The 27,523-nt window shown below is 37.5% G+C and overlaps 2 protein-coding genes and 1 pseudogene across 4 annotated transcripts in view; 2 read left to right on the top strand and 1 right to left on the bottom strand.

The window, feature by feature from the left end:
- Positions 1-27,523, top strand: part of ADGRL2 (adhesion G protein-coupled receptor L2) — a 683,665-nt gene that overhangs the window by 405,965 nt on the left and 250,177 nt on the right. The window lies entirely within an intron of this gene.
- LOC141410009 (uncharacterized) overlaps positions 1-27,523 on the bottom strand; it is a 186,393-nt gene that overhangs the window by 100,429 nt on the left and 58,441 nt on the right. The gene's annotated exons all lie outside the window — the stretch shown is intronic.
- LOC102129500 (putative protein FAM10A4) lies at positions 3,796-6,969 on the top strand (annotated as a pseudogene).

Raw genomic sequence — 27,523 nt, 5'->3', positions numbered from 1 at the left:
AATTAATAGCTGAGGTTTTGAGGCCAACCAGATCAAGAAAGGCAAGATGTTCTGTTCCCACAGGCACCTTGAAGCTTAGCAATGCTAAAGTTAGGGATAGTTTGCCTCTTCAAAGCCCCACAGCATCGTAATTGCTCAAGGTACTGAAATATATGATATCATTTCATATGAAAATGGGGCAAGGGCAGAGAGAAGAAAGACTCAAGTGATAGAGAAGAAAGAGAAGCATTTTACTATTATATTTTTATACTAATGACCTTCACTTGGTCTCTAACACAGTCTGTCAGATCTTAAAAGTTTATTTCTAGCCTTAAAGAAAGTAGCTTGAACAGTTCATATTTCTGGATATGGCAGGCAGTGTGGTAAAGGAAAAAGCAAAGTCCCTGCAGGCAGAGAGATGTGTGCTTGATCAGTTCTGCTATAGACTTTGCATGACCTTAAGCAGCTTTCTTAGATTATTCGAGCTCTATTTTGTTATCTGTAAAATGGTGACAATAATACTTATTTCCCGGTGTTATTCTGAGTACTGAATGAGTTCTTATACCCAAAGCATTTAGTACAGGGCCTGCACGAGTTTGTGTTCATTCACTGGGTATTGCTATTGTCATTAAAAATTTAATTTTATTCTCAGAAATTACATTGTATTACTGTCATAACCTTATAGACCAAAAACAAACAGGGTAATCTGTACCTTCTCCTCCCTGTGTGGCTGGCACTTTCAGAGAAAAATCTCTTAAAAGGAAATTAAAGCAGTGCAACTACCTGTGATTTGTCAGGGTCATATAAAAGAGCTATACACCACCACCACCATCAACAACAAAATCAGTATCTAAGAACTGGATTAATCCAGGTTTAAAACCATCAAAAGAAGCATAAAAGGGTAAAACCACAAAAATCATTACATATTCTGAAAAGTATGTACAGAAGGTAAATTACATTGTGTGTGTGTGTGTGTGTGTGTGTGTGTGTGTGTGTTTTGCGGTAATAAGGAGGATTAAAGTAATATTTAAAGTGGTTAAGAAATCTGGACATGGGCTCAAATGCAACTCCACTATACAGCATTTGATCTTCAAAATAATAAAGTGTTATTTAGTTTTTGATCCTCAGTCTTCTCATCAAAAAATGGGAATAATAACAGACTTACTTCGTAGGATTGTCATGAGGCTTATATGGGATACTGCATGTAAAGCAATCACTGAAATCCTGCATTAAGGATGAAATCTTGTTATTAGCATACATGAGCCTTTTGCCTCTATTTAGCATGGGTTGGTCATGTTGTCTCCATTTTCTCTTCTGGCTGTTTCTCTAAATTATCAGGACTTCCCAAAGCCAATGCTTGGGAATGTCTGCTTCTGGAACATTTTAATGCACTTGAGAACTCCCTGAGAAAGAAGCATTCTAGAGTGTAAAAGTCATGAGCCAGTTATATATGATTCTTTGGTTAAGTCCACAGGAACCCAGTCTGGGCTTCTCTCCTTTGGAAAGAGGTACAGCATGGCTCCCAAAAGGCCAACTACAAGTCAAAGGCCATGCATGATGTTTTGACTTTTCACCATCAAAATTCATCTATCAGTGAGGCACAGTTCATATGACTAATCTTGTTTGATTTGGCAATGAAGTGAAATGTCAATAGGCTTCCTATTTTGACTGAAGTTATTAAATATACCAAAGGGAATATTACATGTGTGTTAGTCATCCCAGAATAAAGATGAGCATACATCCCTGAAAACTTCAACTCCGCTAATGGGATAATGGATCACCAGAATATTTTATATTTCAAATGCATACTTTGTTCACATTCTTGCTTCACTTGGAGAATTGTGTCACTGTTGCCAAAGTCTTGGGTTTCCTTTACTCCATGCCTGGATTCTCCATTGACACTAATGGGAATTTCACCTTCCAGCACAAGACAATATATGGAACTAAAATGACAATAGCAGAAGGAAAATAATACATTTTGTACATTGTGCTACAGAATATTTTTTTGACTGTTTCTGTTATAGTCATTGACTATTGCTAAGAAAGAGCCATTTGGAAACCCAAAAACATATTGTCTCTGAGGCTAGTCTTTTGAAAACATACTTTTACCCTTACATGTCATCACAAATTACATAAAAGAATAATTATAGATCAATCTACATAGTTTTAATTTTGTGGTTGGTTAATTATAAAAGCATACCTCTCTGGCACTGCCATTAGTCTATAAGGTACGTGTGTCTTGCTCTGTGGCAAGGTCAGAGTAGCAGTGGTGTGATCTCGGCTCACTCCAACCTCCGCCTCCTGGGTTCAAGTGATTCTCCTGCCTCAGCCTCCCGAGTAGCTGGGACTACAGGCATACGCCACCATGCCCAGCTAATTTTTGTATTTGCAGTAGAGACGGAGTTTCACCATGTTGGCCGGGATGGTCTCGATCTCTTGACCTCATGATCTGCCTGCCTTGGGCTCCCAAAGTACTGGGATTACAGGCGTGAGTCACCACATTTTGGGAGAAAAGATTGTCCATATTTTCTTAAGGAAACATAATGCAAAATCTGCCATTTACTGAAATTAAAAGTATGATGAATTTTTTGTAGTTCATGTTCACACATTAGCAATAACCTGTAGAGCTATGAGTTGATAGAATGTAGCATTAAAAAAAAAAAAATCCTCTGTGAAAGAAGAACAGATACAAACCCCATTTATATGAGTGACCAAATGTCAAAAATGTAGTAAAGTGGTTTGTGGACTGTCCTGTTCATTATTTTGCTGACTTGGAAACCTTAAAGTGTTTTGTATCCTTTTCATTATCTATAAAATTATGAATTGTAATGGAATTTACACAAAAATCCTCCTGGAGAGTGGAGACTTTACTGCATAGTCAGCTTTGCCTTATAATCCAATCTTCCCCAATGCAGTTGGTATGGCAGTTGCCAAACTCAAACAGCAGGATCTCTTTTGTAAAGAAAAGTATGAATTTGAGCTACAAAATGAGCAGAATATTTTTCTATTACTCTGGATGTTTCCTCTTGCTGAGTTTACATGAGAAGTCTAGCAGGAGATGTTATTAAACAGCCTCAGAAATTAGCCCCAAAACAATTATCTTGGTTTAGCTATGGAAAAAGACACCAGAGGCTTAATGAAAAGAGCATTTGAATTTTTGTGATTGAATATCTGTTGGACACCTCTGTAGTTATTAGCCCTTATGGATAGGATTTCAGATTTTTAAAAATTATTTTTAATTGAATTGGTTTTGGAAAACTGGAGATTAAAAACAGTTTTCAAGCCTGTGTTAAGAGATCCCAAAGCAAACTGAGAAATAATGGATTCTTTAAAAGTTTGGTTTAAACCTTGCCTCCTGGCAAGGAATATACCCTTTTCAACATAAATTAGAGTTTTCATATTACAATAGATTTATAGAACTAAGTAAGAAAGAATATCTCTAGTCATATAGGCCACCATACATTCCTTACAATCATTACCTTCCAACATCCATGGCTTTCTTTGTGTTTAGTAGTAAATTTGCTATGAATTAAAGCTTCCTACAGATTCCTTAAGACAATATTCCAAAAGTTACTATATTTTTCAGTTTTTTATCTTTCTCTACACATAGCCAGAACATCAGGTTTCCCAATCCTGCTTCTTTCTCTGCGTTCTTTTACCATCCCAAGTAATTTCTCTATCTTTATAGTATTTGCTATTTTTAAATATTTGTTGGCTGTTATCATGTCAAATCTTAAGTTACTTAGCCAGTTGCTTTAATCTTTCCTCCCAAGCCCCTCTCCCAACCTCACCTCCCCAGTCACTTCATCATTTTTTTTTTTCCTTTTCTCTTTACTCTCTCCAATCTTCCACATATTTCTGGAATTGAGTTTATCTAAACCGAATGCACTTTTCCAGGTGCATCATATATCATCCCCTAGGTCTGGGATATGATGGTTCTTTGTATACAGCCCAATGCTAGTGGAGTTTGTCTTTTTTTCTGATCACTGTCAGCATGTTGACTCAGAGTGTTTTTTGAACATCTCCCGCTGATTCCTGAGGGAGCCTTTCTGCAAGTGGGCTATCCTCTACCTGGTAGTCTATTTTTAAAATGTGATATGGGAGAAAACATGATTTTGTGGACTGTGTTAGAAAACATGTCCAGGTACCACATTCCACCCCCTGCCATTTTTAGAAACAAATCTATTTTCTTGGGATTCATTTTTGTTTAACTATATTTTATTATGAAAATGTAATGGTAGCATATGCAGACAAATTGCTGCTGAGGTTGCCAGAGTGAAAACAGAGATTTTTCTAGCCGTATTACAGACGTTTTTTAAAAAGTAGTTGAAAAGGCCAGCACTGAAATTAAAAGCATTCTTTTTTTTTTTTTTGAGATGGAATCTTGCTCTGTCACCCAGACTGAAGTGCAGTGGTGTGATCTTAGTTCACAGTAAGCTCTGCCTCCAGGGTTCAAGCGATTCTCCAGCCTCAGCCTCCCGAGTAGCTGGGATTACAGGCCACCACGCCTGGCTAATATTTGTATTTTTAGTAGAGACGTGGTTTTACCATGTTGCTCAGACTGGTCTCAAACTCCTGAGCTCAAAGTGATCCGCCTGCCTCGGCCTCCCAAAGTGCTCAGATTATAGGCATAAACCACTGCGCCCAGCCAAAGCATTCTTTATTTAATGTTAACAAGTGAGGTCTTTATATTTTCTTCACCTATTCATTTTTTTAAACTGCTTCTTCTGACCATCAAACTAGTTCACAGTAGGTACAAAACTGAGGGTGAGAAGCAAGAGAAAAGAAATATAAAATTAAATATGAAACTACAAAATTTTAGTAATACAAATTTCAGTTATACAATTTTTTTCTATATCATCATAAGGAAGTACTACTCAATATAAAAAGGCTATTGCAGCTATTAGATGGAAGTAGGCTACACCGAAATCAACCACAAGTCACTTGAAGCAGTGTAAGAAAAAATTATGTAACACCTATATATCAATAAAGCAAAACTGGATAACTTGTGAGTCTGATGAACTGGGGAAAAACGCTCACTTACATATTAACATATGTTTATATTTTACATATTACATATGTTTTATATGTTAACATAAATAAATATCCATGGAGTCTAAGGGGTTATCAATTATGTAAACCTACTGCCACTGATCTGATAACAGCTTTTCAGAAAATGAACTATATAAAATTTAAACAATTTTCTTTCTTTTTTTTTTTTTTTTTTTAAATAGAGCTGGGGTCTTGCTATGTTGCCTGGGCTGGTCTCAACCTCTTGGACACAAGTGATCCTCCTGCCTCAGCCTCTCAAAGTGCTGGGATTACGGGTGTGAGCCATTGCACCCGGCCAGATTTAAACAATTTATTTTTGCTAAATGACAACAGCATACATTTATCTGTATAATTACATGTCACTCTCATCTTTGAATTACAACCAAAATTTAACTCAAAACCTCTTTTAATATACTTGGAGTCACTTTTGAGGCTTTATGATGGTATCAAAGAGATAACCACACTGCTTTTAGTTCGTTCACTTTCAATTATATATCTCAGTTAATACTACTTTAGTTATATATCAGAACAACAGACCCAAATTAATCTTGAAGAAAGAAATTTATTGGCTTTTGTAAGTTAAAAATATGCAGGTAGGCCTGGCATAGTGGCTCACGCTTGTAATGGCAGCAATTTGGGAGGCTGAGATGGGAAGATCTCTTGAGTCCAGGAGTTCAGGACCAGCCTGGGCAACATGGCAAAACCCAGCTTCTACCAAAAAAATACAAAAATTGCTTCTGTGTGGTCACGCCAAGCCAGTACCTGGGCCTGGAACTGGGCCGCAGCCCCTCAGCTTTGCCCACCGCCTCCCGACCATGGACCCCCGCAAAGTGAACGAGCTTCAGGCCCTTGTGAAAATATGTAAGCAGGATCTGAGCATTCTGCACGCCGAGGAAATGCGCTTCCTGAGGAAGGGGGTGGAGAGCATGGGGGTAAAGTACCACCTGCTACTCAGAAATCTAAATCAGAAGAAAATACCAAGTGGAAAAAAAACCTGACAGTAAGAAGGTGCAGGAAGACTTAAAGACAGACAAACCATCAAGTGAGGAAAGTGATCTAGAAATTGATAAAGAAGGTGTGATTAAACCAGACACTGATGCCCCTCAAGAAATGGGAGATGAAAATGCAGAGGTAACAGAGGAGATGAGATCAGGCAAATGATAAGAAAGTGGCTGCTATTGAAGCCCTAAATGATGGTGAACTACAGAAAGCCATTGACTTATTCACAAATACCATCAAGCTAAATTTGCACTTGGCCATTTTGTATGCCAAGAGGGTCAGCGTCTTCGTCAAATTAAAGAAGCCAAATGCTGCCATCCGAGACTGTGACACAGGCATTGAAATAAATCCTGATTCAGCTCAGCCTTACAAATGGCAAGTGAAAGCACACAGACTCCTAGGCCACTGGGAAGATGCACCCATGATCTTGCCCTTGCCTGTAAATTGTTTTACGATGAAGATACTAGTACGACGCTGAAAGAAATTCAACCTAGGGCACAGGAAATTGCAGAAGAAAGTATGAGCGAAACGTGAAGAGCCAGAGAACAAAGAACAGAAAGAGTTAAGACGGCTCGAGAAGAGCGTGAGAGAGCCCGGGAGGAGGAATAAGCCAGACCACAGTAAGAAGCTCAGGATGGCTCTTTTCCAGGTGGCTTTCCTGGGGGAATGCCTGGTAATTTTCCCGGAGGAATGTCTGGAAGGACCCAAATGCCTGGACTCAATGAAATTCTTAGTGATCCAGAGTTCTTGCAGACACGCAGGATCCAGAAGTTATGGTGGCCTTCCAGGATGTGGCTCAGAACCCAGCAAATACATCAAAATACCAGAGAAACCCAAAGGTTATGAATCTTATTAGTAAATTGTCAGCCAATTGGAGGTCAAGCATAATGCCCTTCTGATAAACAAAGCCCCTGCTGAAGGAAAAGGAACCTAGATTACCTTATGGATGTCGCAATAATACAAACCAGTGTACCTCTGACCTTCTCATCAAGAGAGCTGGGGAGCTTTGAAGATAATCCCTACCCTTCTCCTCCAAATGCAGCTGAAGCATTTTACAGTGATTTGCCATTAGGGTATTCATTCAGATAATGTTTTCCTACTAGGAATTAATCCCTACCTCTCTCCCCCAAATGCAACTGAAGCATTTTACGGTGATTTGCCATTAGGGTATTCGTTCAGATAATGTTTTCCTACTAGGAATTACAAACTTTAAACACTTTTTAAACCTTAAAAATATTTAAAACAAATTTAAAGGGTCTGTTAATTCTTATATTTTTCTTTACTAATCACTTTGGACTTTTTTCCTTTGAGTTATTGGGAAGGGAAGATATTTATGTATGGAAGATTATTGCTCTAATTTGAGTGAAACAAAAGTTTATTAGTGCGAGGCAAACAACTCATTTGAGGATAAACTTTGTGTTGGATATGTGGTTCCTGAAGCATTTTTGCTTGTCTTTTTAAATGCTTTATCCTTTTCTTTAAATACTTGTTTCAATAAAACTAACTGGGACCACTAGTATTTCAGTAGGACCTGGGTAGGGACTGGAAGTACTTGGCAGGGCAGTGGCAATCTTGCTGTACTTTAAATAGCATGCATCCTTGGGCAGGTTGCCCTTAAATCTTACCTAGTGGTGAAGGGATTTTTCTTGTAATGCTGCAGCAGAGTTGGAGTACTTAGTTCTGTTCTTGTCCAGTATATCTAATAAATGTTTCATATTATTTCCACATAGGGAAAATAAGGGAATATTTTTCTTTTTATATTTCTATGCTTAAAATTCTCTTTCCTAGTCAAAAAATGCCCAGCTCTGTGTCTGCTTTCTGCTTGTTACATTTTTCTCCCTTACTTTTCTTGGGCTAAAGACAGGCTTTTTCCACCAGCATCATCACTGCTATCATCATTAACAGCATAATTATACAAGCATATTTAATGCTGAGTTTAATTTAATATGTAATACATAGAGTAATTGTAGGGTAATACCCACAACAACTGTAGTTTCTTACTTGGCCATGAGAACGCTTATTTAAGTGTTAGACTTCCACTCTGGCGAAATCTTGTCATATCAAAAGACACTGGAAAGAGGGACTCCCTTTGTTGTTTGGTCTTCTACTTAGAAAATACCTATTGGAGTCAGAGTTTATCTTGTAGTATTCATCTTTGTATTTTGAAGATAATAAGGTTTGAATTACATTGATATGCACAAAGGGGAACCAATTTTTTTGATTCAATGTGAATTATAAATGAGATAATCCAGTTATTCATTGTAGAGTTGTTGAGACTATAAAAGACTCATTGTCTTTGTATTCAGCTCTTCCTTAAATAGTGTAACCATACCCCCAGCTCTGCTTGCTTTCTTTCCCTCCCCTCCAATGATAAAGAAAATGATAAATTTTCTGTTGTGCATTCAATTCTTATTTTAAATAAGACTAAGTATAAACATTGTACCTGATATTGCTACCTTTCTACCAATGTTTCAATGTAAAGTGCTAGTGCTTAAAAACATTTTCATTGGATAAGACCTTCTGTACTTTGCTTATTTGAAGAATCAGTGGTAGGAGCAGTGAAGTAAATTCTATGGAGTACATTTCTAAAATAGCACATTTCTGGAATCATAAATAAGTTTATTCAGGTTCCTACCCTTTGCTGTACACAAGCAGACAGAAATGCATCTGTTCCATAGATGAGAAAAAGCTATTATGCTGATGGAGCATGCTTTTAAAATCCTTTAAAAATACTCACCATATAAACTTGCATTTGACGCCAGGCGCGGTGGCTCATACTTGTAATCCCAGCGCTTTGGGAGGCTGAAGCGGGCAGATCACAAGGTCAGGAGTTGGAGACCAGCCTGGCCAACATAGTGACTATTGGTATATTTCTCATCATAATTCAAACAGCCAAGTATGAGATGACCCATTTCCCTAAATTCTCCCGCAGAGGTGGGAGAATCTCTTGAACCTGGGAGGCGGAGGTTGCAGTGAGCAGAGATCACTCCACTGCACTCCAGCCTGGGCGACAGAGACAGACCATGTCTCAAAAAAAATAAATAAATAAAAATAAATTAAATAAATTTTTTTTAAAAAACAAAAAAACAAAACAATCCGCAGGTAGTCTTTAGGCACTGTTGGTTCATGATCTCAGAAAGAATCTCAATGACCTGGTTTCTCTCTGTTTGTAGGAATTTTCTCTTCCATACAGTGTCCATTCTCAGCAGGGTTGTCCCTTGGGGAAACTGCAGCAGCTCCATCTCCTTGCCCTTCTTTTATTCCAAAAGTCATGAGAACTTCTCTCTTACAACCCTTACAGAAATCCTCAGCCTGGCTCTTACCTACCCGAATTGGGTCATACATCCTTCCCTGGACTCATCCCTTTGGCCAGTCACATGGGATTAATACTGGGTTACTGAAACCCCTGGGCATGGTCAAAGAAAACTTTGTGTGATGATGGAAATGTTCTATAATCTACTATGTCTTGTACAGTAACAACTAGTCATGTGTGGCTATTGATTACTCAAAATGTGCTTAATGCAACTGAGGAACTAAAATTTAGACTTTCTTTTAAGTCTTTTAAATTTAAACTAAATAGCCACTACTGTATTGGACAGCACTAGAGTTGAGAGTGTGGGTCAAACCTACTTAAATTACATGGATTGAGGAGTCATTCCCCAAAGAAAAGGTTTTGGGAGGAGGAGGTCCTATTTTACCAGAAATGGGAAATACAGATGCCAAGGGGTAAAAGTAACACATGTTCACTACACGTACTCTAAAACTTCAACTTTTTATTAACACCTGTTTGACTGATAGTTTCATTTTACATTATACAGTGCACATCATATTACCTACAGTTTTTCTAATGCTTTGTTTTTACTTCATTAGAATGCATACAGTAGGAACTTTGGACAGATAACTGTTCAGGCCTGAATAAGAATCCATCCTAAGCTATCGTTAGGGATTCACTGCTTTTAATTGAATTCTCTTTTATGTACACTGTGTTCATCTTTCAGAAGATATTTTAAATGACATACATGGAACCAAGTTTATATTAAATTTCATGCGGCATTTTTAATACAGGTAACTGAATGACAAAGTAGTAATCAGTTTATAGATATTGCTGATGTCAAACATGTACAGTTACAATTGCACTACAATGTTCTCTTTTGACTGAAGTATGCAAATTTTCTCTTTGATGCTGACTTATTCATTGATTCAACCAACCTTCCAAGACAGACAGGGTTCTTGCCCTCATTGAGCTTCTAATTCTCAATTTTGTGAAAATATGAGATACCATCCATGTTAGACTTGAAACAAAATAGACCAAATTAATACTGGTTTATTGCAGAAAATTTAGAAATATGAAGACATAATTAGTGGAAAATAAAAAGTATCTATAATCCCATCACACAGAAACAACTACCATTAATGTTTTAGTACATATTTCTTTAAAAAGTATATGTATATGAGTACTTACAGTCATTTGTATAAGGATGAGAACCTGCTATAGATAATCCTTTAAAACTTAATTTTTTTTTTTTTAAGATGGAGTCTTGCTCCGTCACCAGGTTGGAGTGCAGTGGCGTGATCTCAGCTCACTGTAACCTCCGACTCCCTGGTTCAAGCGATTCTTCTGCCTCAGCCTCCCAAGTAGCTGGGATTATAGGCATGCACCACCACGCCCAGCTAATTTTTGTATTTTTAGTAGAGATGGGGTTTCACCATGTTAGCCAGGATGGTCTCGATCTCCTGACCTCATGATCCGTCCGCCTCGGCCTCCAAAGTACTGAGATTGCAGGCGTGAGCCACTGCACCTGGCTGAAAACTTAATTTTTACATAATCACATGGACTTTAAAAACATCGTGTTTAATGGCTGCATAGCATTCCATTGTGTGAATAAAATATATATATCTCTCTCTAAAAAGTACAACTGTTAGGTAAAAAGGATATGAACATTTTTTAACATTTTAAAGATTTTGGAAATTACAAGTTCCATGTAGGCAAAGGTTTTTGTCTGTTTTGTTTACTGCTAAATACCAGTGTGTAGGACAATGTCTAACACCTAGAGTATATTTAATAAATATTTGTTCAATGAGCAAGTGACTATTGGTATATTTCTCATCATAATTCAAACAGCCAAGTATGAGATGACCCATTTCCCTAAATTCTCATCAACTTTGGGATTTACATTTTTTTCTTTTCAGTTTTTTCTTTTTTTTCTTTTTTTTTTTTTTTTTGAGACGGAGTCTCGCTCTGTCGCCCAGGCTGGAGTGCAGTGGCCGGATCTCAGCTCACTGCAAGCTCCGCCTCCCGGGTTCACGCCATTCTCCTGCCTCAGCCTCCCCAGTAGCTGGGACTACAGGCGCCCACCACCTTGCCCGGCTAGTTTTTTGTATTTTTTAGTAGAGACGGGGTTTCACCGTGTCAGCCAGGATGGTCTCGATCTCCTGACCTCGTGATCCGCCCGTCTCGGCCTCCCAAAGTGCTGGGATTACCGGCTTGAGCCACCGCGCCCGGCCTTTCTTTTCAGTTTTGTAGACAGAAGATGGTATCTCATTTCAGCTTTTGTTCTAACTTATTTACTTTGTCCAGAAGTACAAATTGTGTCCAATCATGCTTACTTAGGCAAAAACAAGTTCTACAGGGTAAGAAACTTGTAGCCTGATTTTGGCTGAATATCTCAAAATCTTAAAATTTTGACTAAGCAAAATCCAGCAGGATTATGTGTTTGGGAATCATATTTCAGTCCACTAAGAAATCATATGACTAGAGAAGTCACTAAGCCTACTTTATCTCATAACATATTAACATATAAAAAGCCTTTAAATGCAGGTATTTGTGTTTTAATAAATCACCAAATAGAGAAATCTAGAGAACTGTGATGACTCTGCCTAATATTTAGCTCTCCCTATTCTCTGAAGAACTTTTTTTCTTCATGCCCTAAATGTAATTTGTAGTCTAACACATAAGCACAATCGAAGTTTATTATAAAAACTACAGAGAAAATTCAAATAAACCAACATTGGGAGCTCCAATCAAATCTCATGTGGAACTATAACTAGGACCTAGAACACGAACATCTCATAGGGGCTGTCTCCTCTCACCGAGCATCTGCTTTTCTTCTCTTGCTCTTGCCCCTACTCAATCTCTCTCTGTCTCTCTTTTTCTCCTCTCTCTCTGTTGCAGTGCCTGCCCATGTCCAAACATGGCTCTGCACTGGCTTTAGATCCCTTTCCTATTCAAGCACTTCACTAACTGTGCTCCAGTTCCAAATAAGAGAATTAGATTCACTTCTCTTGGGGAGGTAACTGTCCTCCTTCTCCAGCCCAATCTGCTATGACCCTAGGGAAGGGATCCCCTACTTCAAATATGGGAGCAAAGATGCCCTACTGATATGGGACTAGTTAAAGAAGAGGGGTTAGATCTGATAAACATCCTAAAAGGCATATGTCACAATATGCCTGCACTTGTTAGATACTAGGATACAACTATAGGTAGAAAGTGGCTCCTATTACATAATAATTCATTAATCTAACTTGAGTATACAATTTAAATAATATCCCAGCCATCATTTAAAAATCATTTATGATAATCAGCAGTTTCTACAAATCTAGTTTTAATTCCATTGCTAAGCTTCACTGTATTTATTTTTCAACTTAAGTGTTTTACCATTTGTCCATGTCAGAGATCTTTGATTCCACAAAAACAATTTTTTAAGTTTATTTTTTGTTCTACTAAGTATAGGTTCTTATTTCTAGTTATTTTTAACTGAGCTGCTATATCTTGCAATTTTAGTACTTTCTTGCAGTACTGTTTTTCTCAAAATTACCTGACTTTGCAAAAATTACATAAATGAACAGAACTACCTCTTGCAATGCCACATTTCAAGCATTTTTGAGATAATCCATTACCAACTGTGCTCTCTATACTAAGCAAAATGATTCATCTAAACTAGTGATTTGATGATGTACACATTTTTTCCATCTTTTTCATTTTCTTTGCATTTCATAATTTTATATTTTCCCCCCTTCAATTCTGTTGCAATTCAAGTCTATTATGGAAAGAATTAAATCATTTTCTCTTTCTCATTTAACTAATTTCTGACAGTTAATCTTTCCAGTTCTAACTAGGGTGATTTTGAGGAAAGAGAAAACAAATTACGTTTAAGTTACACCTACGAACAATAAACTATTTAAATCAAGCCATCTCCATCATTAATATCTATAATTCTGGCCATATACTCCGGGTCTTGCAATATATGATACATGGCTAAATTTACAGGATTGGTCAAGTTGCAGTTTCATTACTTCTCCTATTCAGATGTATCCTCAAATTGTGGCAATATGCATGACATGACAGCCTTCCTTAATGACTGATGGAGATAGTTTCATCATGGTTCAGACCACCATGATGAGCATCAATCACTAAGACAGCCAAAGATGTCAAAGCTGCTAAGATGCTCTTTAATCCAGCAATCCTAGGAAGTCACAACTGTCAGCACAGATCTAAGCAATTGTCTAGCTCGGTGGTCCCTAACTTCTTCCAGTTAGAAAACCTGTATTAGACCAGAAAACACCCTTGAAGAATTCCACTTTTATTAAATGCATATACATTGCCCATCACCAGGTATATTGTAACAAATACCATTTTCGATGTTTTACATATTGCCTTGACCCCTTTTACCCATTTTCTCTGAGAACTGCTCCCATTCCTATAGAGGTGGCCACTTGTCCTATATTTGAGGTTAGAAATCTTTGTAAATAAATTTTAAATTTACTAATTATAGTAACACTTATTCAAAGAAATAAGTGTAAAACATGCTATTTATTCAGTCAACAGATAGTGCTTAGTGCAGGGCCGGGCATAGTGGCTTATGCCTGTAATCTCCAGGGAGGCCGAAGCAAGTGGATCACTTGAGGTGAGGAGTTCACAACCAGCCTAACCAACATGGTGAAACCCCATCTCCACCAAATTACAAAACTTAGCCGGGTGTGGTGGTGCATGCCTGTAATCCCAGCTACTTGGGAGGCTGAGGCACGAGAATCGCTTGAATCTGGGAGGCAGAAGCTGCATGAACCGAGATTGTGCACTGCACTCCAGCCTGGGCAGCAGAGTGATACTGCGCCTCAAAAAGAAAAAAAAAATAGTCCTCAGTGCTTCAAACAAATTGAGAACCACTGATCCAGAAAATATACTTGTTATAAAATTCACTCTTACCTTAATAATTCAGAAAATTGAGGAAGAAGTTTTTTGTTGTTTTATTCTTTACTTAACATTATTGATCAACCTGATTATCTACTTTGGCTAATATACACAGACAAAACCTGTAATTTTATAGGAGGCCATGTCTCAGGTATCACAATTACCCTCCCATGATTCAGGTATGGTAAAATTATGAATATATTTCTCTGAGGTGCAGTAAAATAGTTTATTTATTACTTCCTTAACATCTCACTCATAGGTGGTTACATTTTGAAAGATTATTAACTAGGCTGTGTAGGCAAGCACAATAATTTGACGTCAGGAAGCTATTATCTGAGCTAGCCTCCCTCCTGCTAGGGTCCAAGGATATTATTTACAGAAATGAACCAGTGTACTATGTTTAACACATTCTTTGAACATTTGTGCCTATACTATGTTAGGTTTTCCTGTTTAAGTGTTTCTAAGTATGAGTTCATTAAAAATTTTTTCCCACCTACTTTTTTTCCCTTAATTCCATTAGGCTTTTTAAATTCCTACACTGGCTTTCTAATATATCAATTTTGTACTTATCTATACCAAATGAGAATTCTCACCTTCTTCAAAATCTGATTCAAAACTTACTTCCTTTAAGAACTTTTCAGAATAAATGCCATGACTTTGCACTTCCTCTAGAGACTCCCTAAGATTTCAAATGTTCTATCATCTTTTTTTGTTACAGCATATATATCATGCTTATTATATATTCAGTTTGAACTGCTTTATGCTTTGCATTTTTTTTTTTTTTTTTGGTAATTGCAGTTACTTCCGTATTTCACAGATGTATGTATGTGCTTGCTGCTCTCTACATCTTGATAATGCTTTGCTTCAGCCTGATGCAACATGGCCTGTGCGTTTCTTGTTTTTTCTTTTTTTTAAATTTTGTTAGACAGTGTTCAGTACCATTTATAACTGTTGACTAAGCAACTAACAAATTTTTCCCAAAGAAGAGTGGCAATGCACTTTGCGGTTTGTTAATTCATTAATTTACCCTTTAAAGATTATGGATTGATCAACTCCTGTGCTCCTGGCACTGTGCTAAGCACTTGAGATACATCAGAAAAAGAGAGAGACTCAGCTATAGAGTTGATAATATGAACCAAGACAATCTGTTCAAGGCACTTGAACCATTACACTATCCAAACATTGTTCCAATGCTCACGCTATCCACAGAGACTAGAGTATCACTAGTCCCTGTCCCTTTTTCTTTTCTCTGTAACCTACTTATTGCTATTAACACAGTCAAGGGACAGGTAGATAACTGTGAGAAATCTATATATTTTCAAAGGGAAGTGAGTAGTGAATCACATATTCATTATCTTGACCTTGGAGCAGGTCAGAGTAGATACAGAAGAAAGGAATGTTACCTGCTGCCAACTATTGTTAAGAGAGTACAATGTGAGATCCACCCCTAGTGCACTAGTTGATGTATTGCTGTAAAATCTCTAGGTATTCCAGCTGTAAGAAATACATCAGCTAGATATCTCAACAATAAATATATTTGAAATTATAGTTGTCAGAGAAAAGCTTGAGAGAACTACATATGCTTTTTAAACTCTATTGTTCTTCCTTTATGTCTTAGAGTTCACCAATATCATTATTAATATTTACTGTTAATTGCCTATGTATATTACTTAATGCCAGCACAGCCTTACAGAGGTGCTGTTTTAAATGACAAATATAATGATTAGTGGAATGATGATTAAACATACACTATAAGCCTAGCACCTTCATAAAAATCTCAGAGCTCTTTACAACAGCAATAAAACAACAAACTGAAATAACAGCTGTGCAAATCATAAACTAGTTTAAAAAGATGACACTTAGGAGTTTAAGGGTTTTTTGAAGCCCATAAATAAAAAGATGTAAAGTTTCATGCTCATGAAAACTAGCTTTTAGAAGTTGCCAATGGAGGATAGTAGACTAGGTGACCTAACATTTATCTTCAAATCACAATGGCTATGTTGAAATGGATGGAATACCATATATATGTCTTAAGACTGTTATTTGATTTTCTTAGGCAGAATTGTCAATTGACCAATTTTTTTACATTTAACTTGCAAAAAAAAATAGATCATAAGAAAATAAGCTTATGATAAGGATTTTTATTTTGAAGAAATTTCAAGTAATCTTAATCTAAATCCTCTATACCTTCTATATTTTACGATAACCATAATATTCACTGTGATGATCTGAGATACTGTAGAATTGCATTTATCAAGCTACTTGACTATATTCACTGTAATTCACTTACTTCAGCAAGAAAATGAAACAAAAGTTTGCTATAAAAGGTGATATTGGCTGGTGCATGAGGTAGTATCTGAGCTCCCTTGACACTGTAAGGTCACCGCAACCAAAGGTTCATTACCACATTGTGAGGAGTCAGCTTCAATGTATAAGCTGCTATCCAGAGAAAACTAAAGAAACTAAAGAAAGCAGACCAATCATTAATTGTATGTGTTGTATTAGTTTGCTAGGGCTACCATAACAAAATACTACAGACTGGGTGGCTTAAGCAACAGAAATCTCTCACAGTTCTGGAGGCTAGAAGTCTGAGATCAACGTGCTGGCAAGGTTGGTTTCTTCTGAGCCCTTTCTTCTTGGCTTGCAGATGGGTGCCTTTTCACTGTTCTCACCTGGTCTTTCCTCCGTGTGCACGTACCTCAGCTGTCTCTCAGTGTGTCTGAATTCCTCTGTTTATGAGGGTACCAGTCAGGTTAGATTAGGGCCCACCCTCAGGGCCTCATTTTAATTAATTACCGCTTTAAAGGCACTGTTTCCAAATATAGTCACATTCTGAGGTACTGGAAGTTAAGGTATTAACATATGAATGTGGGGGACGGGGCACAATTTAGCCCATAACATATGTTGTAGTGAGTTGAACAGCGTCCTTCTACCCCCTGCTAATAGCTCTGTCCACTTGGAACCTCAGAATGTGACCTTATTTGGAATAAGGGAGCTAAATGATTTGAACACATGGATACAAAGAGGGTAACTGCAGACACTGGGGCTGACTTGAAGGTAGAGGGTGGGAGGAGGGGGAGGATCAGGAAAAATAACTAATAGATACTAGGCTTAATACTTGGGTGATGAAATAATTTATACAACAAACCTCCATGACACAAGCTTACCTATATAACAAAGCTGTACATGTATCCCTGAACTTAAAATAAATGTTAAAAAAAGGCCGGGCTTGGTGGTTCACGCCTGTAATCCCAGCACTTTGGGAGGCCAAGGTGGATAAATGACTTGAGATCGGGAGTTCGAGACCAGCCTAACCAACAGGGAGAAACCCTGTTTCTACTAAAAATACAAAATTAGCCAGGCATGGTGGTGCGTGCCTGTAATCCCAGCTACTCGGAAGGCCGAGGCAGGAGAACCACTTGAACCCGGGAGGTGGAGGGAGGTTGCAATGAGCCGAGATCACACCATTGCAATCCAGCCTGGGAAAAGAGCAAAACTCCACCTCAAAAAAAAAAAAAAAAAAAAAAAAGTTAAGAAACATTTCTTTAAATAAAATTTTTAATTTTATAATGAAAGGAAAGAAAGAAAGAAAACATGGAGGGGAAGGTGATATGAAGATGGAGGCAGAGATTGGAGTGATGTGTCTATAAGTCAAGGAAAACCAAGGATTGCTAACAGCTGTTCAAACTTAGGAGAGAGACATGGAACAGATTTTCCATCAAAGCCTCCTGAAGAAACAAAACTTACAACTTGATTTCGGATTTCTTGCCTTCATAACTGTGACAGAATAAATTTCTGTTGTTTTAAGCCACCCAGTTTGTAGTCACTTGTTAAAGTAGCCACAGGAAACGAATACAGTTATTGGTACTGGAAAATAATAAACACACCTACCACATACCAATGACTTCCATGTACAAGGCATTATTTAGGTATATATCGTCTCTCTAATCAATGAAGAAACTGAGGCTTAAAGAGGTGTAAGGTGGCCAGGCATGGTGGCTCACGCCTGTAATCCCAGCACTTTGGGAGGCTGAGGAAGGTAGATCACTTGAGGTGAGGAGTTCAAGAGCAGCCTAGCCAACATGGTGAAACCCCATCTTTACTAAAAACACAAAAATCAGCCTGGCATGCTGGTGGGTGCCTGTAATCCCAGCTACCTGGGAGGCTGAGGCAGGAGAATTGCTTGAACCTGGGAGGTAGAGGTTTCAGTGAGCTGAGATCATGTGACCATACTCCAGCCTGGGTGACAGAGTGAGACTCCATCTCAAAAAAAAAAAAAAAAAAAAAGGGGTAAGAAGGAAACTTCTCTGGTAGCCACAAATAATAAATGTCAAGCTAACAGTCAAACTGACAATCAATTTGACTCTATGTTGTGGTCATTCTATGATGCTGTACTGAACTGGCAGACAAGAGTATCTTGAGGCTATAATGAATTAAAGATTTTGTGCTTAAATGGTTCATTTCATTGAACTTAGACAGTGACTCTCGGAGGCGGTTATAGAAAAGCACAAGAAGCAAGTAGAAGAGGTATCTCCCCTTGATATTGTAGGGAATACCTGCACCAGCATCATCCCGTATCTTTCTCTTCTAACCATCCTACACCTAATGGGGTTTCTCTTATTTATTTCCTTCCTAAAGGCTCTGCTGAACCCACTATCACCTGTAGTTTAACGTTGAACAGGAATGTACTCTTCCTTGACATGGACCTAAGAGGCCAATTTCAGTTTTTAACCTTGATTTTCCCTTAGATCCAGATCTCTATGCCTTGTAACCAAAATATGATTCCTAGTTTGCTTCTTTATTGTTTTTGACTCTGGAAATCCTGAGCAGAGCCTGTGTTCATTGTGGGTAAGTAGATGAGGAATGAGGACTGAGATGCCACCTGGAATTTTACATGAGCATTCTTATCCCATCTATTTATAAGGTTTGCCTTTTCTCTATTTATAGCCCTAGAGAGACTCCCTCAATCTTTTTTTTGAGACGGAGTCTCTCTCTGTTGCCTAGGCTGGAGTGCAGTGCCACAATCTCAGTTCACTGCAACCTCTGCCTCCCGGGTTCATGCCATTTTCCTGTCTTGGCCTCTGGAGTAGCTGGGACTACAGGTGCCTGCCACCATGCCCAGCTACTTTTTTGTATTTTTAGTAGAGACAGGGTTTCACCGTGTTAGCCAGGATGGTCTCAATCTCCTGACCTCGTGATCTACCTGCCTCGGCCTCCCAAAGTACTGGGATTATAGGCATGAGCCACCATGTCTGGCCAACTCCCTCAATCTTAACCTCTTACCAGGCTCCAACTAGTAATCTTTGTCATTGTATTAGTCCATTCTCACATACTATAAAGAACTACCCGAGACTGGGTTATTTATGAAGAAAAGAGGTTTAATTGACTCACAGTTCTGCAGGAAGTGTGGCTAGGAGGCCTCAGGAAACTTACAATCATGGCAGAAGGGTGAAGGGGAAGCAGGCATGTCTTCACATGGTGGCAGGAGAAAGAGAGAGAGAGTTAAGGGGGATGTGCCACACACTTTTAAACAACCAGATCTCATGAGAACTCACTCACCCTCACAAGAATAGCAAGGAGGAAATCTGCCCCTATGATCCAGTCACCTCCCACCAGGTCCCTCCCCCAACACTGGGGATTACAATTCAACATGAGACTTGGGTGGGGACAGAGTGCCAAACCGTATCAGTCATGTTCATGGAGCTCAGTTTTCCTAACTTACAAGTCTGAACCATAAAAGAGAGAATATTCTTATGGCTTAGATTATTTTTGTATATATATTTTAAGGTCAGGGTATGTATTTATTTTCTATCACCTCAAGAGCCTACAGAATTGTCAGTATCATCTGAGTGTGCAAATAAAAGTTGATTAAATAACCAACAGAATGGTAGCTGTGGAACTTCTGGAGTCATCCTGGCAAGTAGAACCTTTCAGGTCTAGCCTTTAAAATTAAAACAATGCATGTCTCTTTTTAATTTATAGTTGCAAAAAACAAAAGGTGTCCAAATTCTACAAGACAGACAAGATACATTTACCTCATAAAATACTTTTGCTGAATTATCCAACTATCCTTTGATTCTCTGGATATAACTATACTTGTGAACAGACTGAAACCCAAATTAGAATTCAAAATTTGATACAGTGTGGTAAGACAGACCACAGTGGCCTCAGACCTAAATTTAAATAAATAATGAAGTTATAAAATAAACACACTCTATGTATCCTGCATTGCAAAAAAATGTATCAATATTGTCCAATTATGTCTTCATGGTACCATACAATTTGGCAGGATCTGGATTGAGTCCTGTGCTAAGTGATAAGCAATGTACCAACCAATGTCTCCCTTTCCTGGGGTCCTAATTCTCATGATCGGAAGAAAGGCAGATTCTCTGAGCGAGCCTTCATCCTTTTATAATGGCGTCTAGTGTTACACTCAGCAACTATTGAAGAAGCTCTCCAGTCTCAATCTGATTGCTCCGGTGCAGGGACAGCTCAACAACAAGGAAGGTCACTGAAGCAGCAGATGGAAAAATGAAACGTTTCCACAAATTTCTAGAGGTAGCCCAACCAGTTTAGGAACCTAAAACTAAGAGTGGGCCATAGTGACAGTAAACATTACTGTCATGATATCATAGTGTTTATTGTCAGGACCTTACAGAAAAAGCAGACAGCCTGGGCACAAAGGGGCTGACATGGCAGTTCAGGTGAGGTGAAGAAGAGACCCCTCTAGTGGGGTACCGTTTTTCTGTTACGCATTGGCCAGTTTGGCCTCTCCCCATTCCACACAGTGAGCCTGAAATGTGGTGTGATCTTCCTACCCCCGTTTTCCAGATGCAGTCTGGCATTCTAACACCTGTGTTGCTGACCTAATTTTCTTTATGCTTTCTTGACCTCACCTCAGCCTCTGAACTGTGCTCTTTACCTGAGGCCCTTGGCCTGGTGACCTAAGTGATCATTTCTCTGGATTCTATTCACAACAATTAACCTGCTTATAAAGTTCCAGCCAGCAGGACTTGGGCTACTTCTGTTGTCATTCATCCCACTGGGTGCTTCTCTATGCCTGCTACCCCAGAGACAAGTGGCCTAGTGCCCTCCTGATAATGCCGGGTGCTTTTGCTTTTAGAAAGAGCTTCACAAAAAGCTTTTGTGCTGGTAACTGTAGACAAGGCAATCTATTCAGTAAGAACCAAACAGTAAAGCAAGCCTGGCAGGCAGAAAACAAAACAAAACAAAACAAAACAAAACAAAACCACAACTTTAGACAACAAGAGTTGAATTAATTAAGTCAGTTATCCTAGGACAACTTTAGTTGCTAAGAATGCAGTCTCTGGAGTCAAACTGCAGGGTTCTGCCCCTGGCTCCATCACTTGCTCTGTGACCTTATGCAAATTATTTAACTGACTGATGCCTCAGTTTCCACATCTGTGAAAAGAGAATAGATGTGTTGGAAAGCTAGAAATGAGAGTATACATGTATACATCTACAACAGTACTGGCATATAGTAATTGCTCAATAAATTATTCATGGTTTGACAGAATCCATGGGCCCATTTCCTCTACCTTAGACACAACACCATCAGCTTACTTGAGAAAATGCCCTGGTCTGGAGTAGGGAGAGAGAGCCAAGGTGAGCTCTTATTAACTGTTTATGTTAGGACATTATGTGAACTATTCTGTTTCCTACCCCAGCCTTATCCTATGGTAGGAAAAGAAAACTAGCCTAACCTGGTAACAATGACTTAAATATTAAATAATAACTAAAGCAGGTAAATTGAGCAAGAGATACCTGCCTCAGCAGAGGCCTTACAAAAATCAAAGTCAGACTCGGTCTACCCAGCATGCCAAGCAAATCTCCACAATGCTCCAGTGTTTCTAAACAGGGGCATTCTTGGCTTTATTGATAAGACAACACCCTTTCTTTCTCCAGGCTGTTGCAGGCATTAGGGGTGCCTTAGCACTTCTAGGTCCTTCCCACTAAATGCCAATAGCATTCCTCAGTTATTCTGATAATACCAGACGCCTGATACAACACATACATGCACAAACACATAAATACACAAATGTACATGCATTTCAGAAGTCCCTTTAGAGAAGTGATACCAACCCAGATTGGGAACTGCCACTGTGACAATATAATCACATGGATTGTTCAGGAAATAGGCTTTCTGGAAGGAAATATGTACTATGATGTCAAAGGAAGATGAGGGTTGGCTAAACTCACTTATTAGCCCACATCTGGGAAAGTAATAGCTAACACATTAACACTGGGGTGAAGTCACTTTTAAGAAAAGATGGTAGATTGTGCATGCATTTTTGTTCCAAATTATTTTACAAAATGCTGATTATTCTGTTTTTATTCATTAAACAAGGGTTTATTAAATGCCTACTGAGTACATACCATTACTATATGCATGTCCACTTTAAAAGGTTTATTTGAACCAGGACAGAGCACAGTAAGGTTCTGGCATCCTTGAATATAATTTCTAGTTTATTTAGTAGCCATGTCTGAAATGACAACTTAAATTTGAGTTCCAAGTAGTGACCATTACCAAATATAGCTTAAAACCATTTTTTTACTTTTTGTTATTTTTGTGAAGCTAAGTTTAACTTGGCAACATTTTCGTGAAAGTTTCAATGCTTTTTGGCCTGAACAATTGCACTAAATAATCCTAACAAGGTTGAAGCAAGCACGTGGTTATTCAGACACAGAAATAAAATCCAGACGTACACAGGGACATGCCTCAAAGGTTTTGAGCTCCCCTAGTGCTTACTGTTTGTGCTATATAGACTTGCCACTAAGAGCTCCAGCCAACATTTAGTATATGAAAGTTAAACCATTTGGTGGGCTTTCTCCTCTACATTATCTCCACAAATGGAATATCTAAAGCCTTGGCTGCTGTGAATGGAAATAGGAAGCTTTTGAGAGAAGAAATGTATGCAATATAGCAAAAGAGGTGAAAGAGGTTCAGACCTCAAAGAAAGTAATAGAGAAGGAGGGTCAGAAACTGCAAGTTGAGTGTGAAAAAGCAGAGTGATGGATTATAGAGCAGAATGGGGAAAGACATGGTTAAAGGATTCTATTACCACAGGATGTAAGGAAATTACTTTTTCTTATAGAGAAAAGAAATATTATAAACCAGAGTGTTATGTTTTCAGTATACTGAATGGTCTCATGTCCTTTTTGTGTATTATAGGCCAGAGGCTAATCACAGGTGAAGACAAGACAAGGGAATTCTGAAAAAAAAAAAAAAAAAAAAAAAAAAAACAGACAGGTTATAGAATAAGAGTAAAGAAAATGGGAGTAAAATGAAGTTGAAGAGTGAGGCCAAAATAGAAAAACAAAACATGGTAAAGGAAGGTATAAGAAAAAGAAAAGAACTTAAAAAATAATTTTATGCTTTCCTAAGAATTTAGAGTCATCTTATTTTTAGAAAATAAACCTACTGAGCAGTACATTTTACATTTTTAGTGCTACCCACTGAGATACTAAAACATAGTTCGGGCAGATCTAGTCTTTACATTTCACCATTCACATTTTGAGATCAACTTTAACATAGTAATGATCATACTAGAACATCATACTTGGATATATTTAATTAAATTTCATAGAGTATTACCTTTACTTCTCATAAGGCTTGGGATCTCTTGCACTTAAAATTTAAAGGTACGTGTGAATTTTACACAAACCTATCTACTTTTCCTCTAAAAGATAATGCAGTAATAGCCCCTGACAGAATTTCCTTTGGAAGATATATTTTTCTTAGTAAGAGAAATCAACCAAAGACAACTTTTAAATATTTCTAACCAAGAGGACTGCAATATTCAATCAAGTTAATGTTATCAGTGTGGTGATTATTTGAATATCTTTGATGTCAGAGCCATGCCTCAGAATTTCAAAATTCACTTGACTTTGAAATCAAAGCATACATGCTTTTTTCCTACTGTAATATAAAATATATATTAAAATTTTATCAAAAAATTGAACACACAAAAGGAAACTGCAAACTTTGCCAAGGATTTTGATAAAAATTTAATTTGTTTTCAAATATCTTATTATCTATGAAATATATAAAACATAAGCTAACTGTGAATGTGGGGTATATTTTACTATTTGTATGACAAAAGACTGAAGTTTTCCTGCCCTAGGTTTACATTAGCATGTGCATTTTTAAAAGGCAGTAGTATGTATTACAATGCGGAAAATATCGGTCCAGGATTTGCACATCCTGTTTAGCTTCAATCTTGGCTTTGTCTACTAGCTATATGATTTCTTTAAATTTTTTTCTCTTTTCAACTAGGAATAGTATGTTTCCTACCTAGCTGGTTGGGCATAAAAAGATGTTTTAAACCAAATCTATAAAAACATATGAAACATAATCTGTTCAACTGTAGTTTCCTTAGGAATCATAAACAACTTCACTCATTAAAGGTTTGTTATCTAACACATGGTTATCCCTCTTTTCTTCATATTGCTAAACTTTTGTACTGTTCTTCCATTAGTGGAAAAAACAGAAAAGGAAAAAGAGAGAAGAAAACATTTCAATTTTCAAATCCATCCCTTTACTATCACACTTCAGACTACTCTGAATTAAAGATTTTGAGAGTGATGACATTGAATTCAACATTTAAAATCAAGTGTGTTATGTCTTATTTGTATCTTTTGCCTATAAAAGATGCAAATTCCTTCTTTTGGCATCATGTGAAGAGTTAAGAATGCAAGGAAATAACAGAAACAAAAAGTTATTCCATAAATGAACACTCCAGAAAAGAGACATTTTTCCTGTTGTGATTGTTATTATCATTCCAGCCCCTAGTGTACTAAGAGATTAGGAAAGTTTATGATATGAATGAATGCATAACTGAATGAATGACTCTATATTTGCAAGAAAAAAAATTCTATTCTTTTTATATTTAATTATTAATATTTGCCACAGAGTTAGTCTTACCACAATTTTTTCTCTGTCTCCACGTCATTGCTTTTCCCAGAATTTCTAAATTGTGAGTTGTTGCTGTTTTATCAATTATAGAATGGTCATCACTTAAATTGTTGGGCAAGTTCAGTACTAACACTTATCTCTTCCACTTAATCTAGAGGTGAGATTTGCACAAGCATCTTAAGGACAGGAGGGACAGGGCTTAGAGAATTTGTGTTTAAGGCACTCTTCTTGCAAAAGAGTGATGTAAGAGGTAAGGAAGCTAAGAGACAAAACTGAACAAATGAGTTTAGGGAGAAAGCTAGTCTTTTACAGAGTAAAAGGAAACAGAAAGTTTGAAGTACTTTCCTCCAGCCTAATGAAGGGTTTTGAAATTGAGGGTCCTCAGAGCAAACCTGGAATTAGAACAAGTTAAAGAAGTAAAGAATGCAGGGAATGAATGGAGAGGGCTTGTTTGTCTAGAGTTGGTGCCTTAATAGAAAATGGCAGGTCAGCAGCAATGGCTGCAGCTGATAAATTGGCATGTGTAAGAATAGGGACATTCTTATGGGGGCAGGAAAGCACAGTGCTAATGACAGAAAGTTTTTTTTTTTTTTTTTTTGCACATGTATTAATCCAAAGAAGTTATTTAAAATTACAGTTCACATTTTTTTTTCTCCATTTCTCAGAATTGTTTAAAGAGAGGAAGGAGAGGAAAAGGAAAGGGATAATTTATAGGATGTACCTTAGGAACTATTATTAGAAGAATAAAAAAGACTACTACTAGCAAATGTAAGTGCATTAGAAATGAAGTAATTAAAGGTTCTATAAGAAAATGAGCAAATTAGAGCTAGCAGTCATCTATTAACCTACTGTGACTTACAACTCACATTTTACTTTTTTCTCCCAGTACAAAACTCCCCTATTACCGTGTATGATGTTCACATGCAATTTTCAATCGTAATCACATACATGTGGTAGTGAGTGGATCTTAGTTTGTTTTTCTATGTGTCTCTAGTTCACCAGCTTTAATCGTAGGGCACAGTTTTTCTGTACTTTGAAAAGTGCCCAGCATTGCTAACTTGTGTTAGCATTTGATGTCATTTTTGTAATATTGCAGTCATCATAAGTGATAAAAATAAACAATAAAATGCATGCCAACATCGAAGGAAAGGAAAGGACAAGGATAGATGTAGCTGGTGATCAAATGTATTTACTGTAGGAAAACTAAGATGGGATATAAATGGTGGGAAGTGGGAAGCTAAAGATATACCTAGGAAATAAAGTAGGAGAATAAGATAGTTGCAAGGAGTGTGATGAATCAATTTTTAAGGAAATGAACCTAAATTCCTGATAGATGTTTAAGCATTCTATGAGCAGACAAAAACACTTGTGTTTCTAAATCTTAAATTAAGACATGCTTACAATTTCATGAGAAATCACTATCCATTAAAATATTGAGCATGTTTGGCAACATTCTAAATACTACTTACATTATCCCATTTAAAGTACTTGTAAACTATACGGAGTAGGAACTAATATAATTTCCATTTTACAAACGAAAAACTGATGAATAGAGATACAAAACAACTTGCTCAAAGTCACACAGGTAGTTGAGTGACAGAAGTTTCAAACACAGTTTGTGTCTGATTTTGAACACAGGTTGGCTCCTGATTCAGGCACTGGTAACCACTATGCCCTCTGTGTCCTGGAGAACCATAAGGATAAAATGTTACTATTGCAGGTGGAATTTTTATAAAGAAACTAGCAATAGTATTTAAGTACTTCTTTGGAAAGGCAGCACATGCTGAGAAGCTAAGAAAGATCTTAGTGTTCTCTACTCCAGGGCTGAAGATTGTCTCTCCTGGACTTATTTCAGTGCAACAAATACTGCTCAAAGTTAGTGTATCAAAGTGCCTCTTATTACAAGGGAGAGGATGACACACTCGTGAAAATAGAGTGGAAGAGCAAAACAGAACAACTAGATGTCCGTATTTAGGTTCCTCCTTCTTTTGCTGTGTATATTTTCTAAACTGCCTCTATTTCCAGCTCAAATAAGCTCATATGAAAATATGTTTGAAGAATATGTTTTGTGTACTACTTGAGAGATGACAATGTTTCATTTTAAAAATATTATTCCCAATAGCCCTTGCAACTCATTTGTTCCAAGCACAGAAGGAAATAATTTGAGAATGGACCAAAGTACTCCAGTGCCTCATCATTGAGGGCTGAGTTGACAACAGAAAAACAAGGGATGGGGGATTGCAAGTCACCCTGTCATTTCAGAGGCGGAATCATCTCGGAAGATGACAAATATGAGAGACTTCTGTCTTGGTAACTAGTGGCATCCTTCCTTGGTAATCCTTGGCTATTGGGCAATAAAAGACCCAACA

Source organism: Macaca fascicularis, chromosome 1 (genome assembly GCF_037993035.2).
Source record: "Macaca fascicularis isolate 582-1 chromosome 1, T2T-MFA8v1.1".
NCBI lineage: Eukaryota > Metazoa > Chordata > Mammalia > Primates > Cercopithecidae > Macaca > Macaca fascicularis.
Note: the sequence above shows the minus strand (reverse complement) of the source record. Positions and strands in the feature narration are given on the sequence as shown.